The following is a 1,409-nucleotide window of genomic DNA, read 5'->3' on the forward strand; positions in this document are numbered from 1 at the left end:
TCACCATGTTGGGCAGGATGGTCTTGATCTCCTGACCTCGTGATCTGACCACCTTGGCCTCCCAAAGTGCTGGGATTACAGGTGTGACCCGCCGCACCCAGCCTGAGATCTACTCATTTCTATAGTATACTGAAAAGTCTGGGCAGGGACTGGTGGCTCACGCCTGTAATGCCAGCAGTTGGGAGGCCAAGGCGTGTGGATCACTTCAGGTCAGGAGTTCGAGACCAACCTGTCAAACATGCTGAAACCCTGTATCTACTAAAAATACAAAAATTAGCTGGGAATGGTGGCTCACGCCTATAATCCCAGCTACTTGGGAGGCTGAGGCACGAGAATCACTTGAACCCAGGAGGCGGAGGTTGCAGTGAGCCAAGAGAACGCCACTGCACTGCAGCTTGGGTGACAGAGTGAGACTTTATCTCAAAAAAAAAGTCGGTCATAAGCTTGCCTTAGGTATTCACTTCATTCCCAACCATTCGCATCTCATACGTTTTGCACTAGCAGAACTGAACTGCTCATAAACCCTGCAGAGTTCACTCAAGCATCTTACTTTTGCACTCACTGCTCCTTCTGCCAAACACATAACCTTCTGCCCACATCATCCTTCTGCCTCTTTACGTAGAAAAGTTCTACTCATTCTGCATGTTTAACTTAAATCTTACCCACTTTTTTACAGCTTTCATTCCTCACCACATAAAGTGTCTGGCACATATTTAACATAGTAAATGATCACTATGAGCTTCCAGAGGGCATCTAGCACACAGTAGTAGGCACTGAATAAATAATTCAGCAAATAATTAAAATGACAATGATAATAACAAGCTCCTGGGTTTTGTTTGTTTGTTTTTTACTTTTTTGAGAGAGGGTCTCACTCTGTTACCTAGACAGGAGTACAGTGGCATGATCATAGCTCACTGCAGCCTCAAACACCCAGGCTCAAGCAATCCTCCCACCTCAGCCTCCCAAGTAGCTGGAAGTACAGGCACCTGCCACCATGCCCTGCTAATATTTTATTATTTTTAAAAAAATTTAGTAGAGATGAGGTCTTGTCATGTTGCCCGGGCTGATCTCGAACTCCTGGGCTCAAGTGATCTTCCCATCTCAGCCTCCCAAATTGCTGAGATTACAGGCATGTGCCATTGTGGCTGGCCCCAACGGTATGTTTAAATATTTGTATTCTGTAACATTAGAAAAAAATGCTTAGTATCTAAAAGACATTTGATAATTATTTAAGTGGACAAGTGAATAAATGATTGCCTTGAAAATTCTGTTAAAAAAGCACAGAAATTAAATAGAGAAAGCTCTATTCTATTCTGAGCACCTCAGGGACCAAAACTATGTCTATTTCATGTTTGTCTCCCCTAACTTGCAAAACCTAACTTAGACAAGTTCTTTGATTAATATGTACT

General features: G+C 43.2%; 1 long non-coding RNA gene across 1 annotated transcript in view; it reads right to left on the bottom strand.

The window, feature by feature from the left end:
• Nucleotides 1-1,119: 1,119 nt before the first annotated feature.
• Nucleotides 1,120-1,409, bottom strand: part of LOC113221827 — a 5,487-nt gene continuing 5,197 nt past the window's right edge. The window contains exon 3 of the long non-coding RNA XR_003308092.1: nucleotides 1,120-1,178. This is a non-coding gene — a long non-coding RNA (uncharacterized LOC113221827). The remainder of the gene's footprint in view (nucleotides 1,179-1,409) is intronic.

Source organism: Piliocolobus tephrosceles, unplaced genomic scaffold (assembly GCF_002776525.5).
Source record: "Piliocolobus tephrosceles isolate RC106 unplaced genomic scaffold, ASM277652v3 unscaffolded_27769, whole genome shotgun sequence".
Taxonomy (NCBI): domain Eukaryota; kingdom Metazoa; phylum Chordata; class Mammalia; order Primates; family Cercopithecidae; genus Piliocolobus; species Piliocolobus tephrosceles.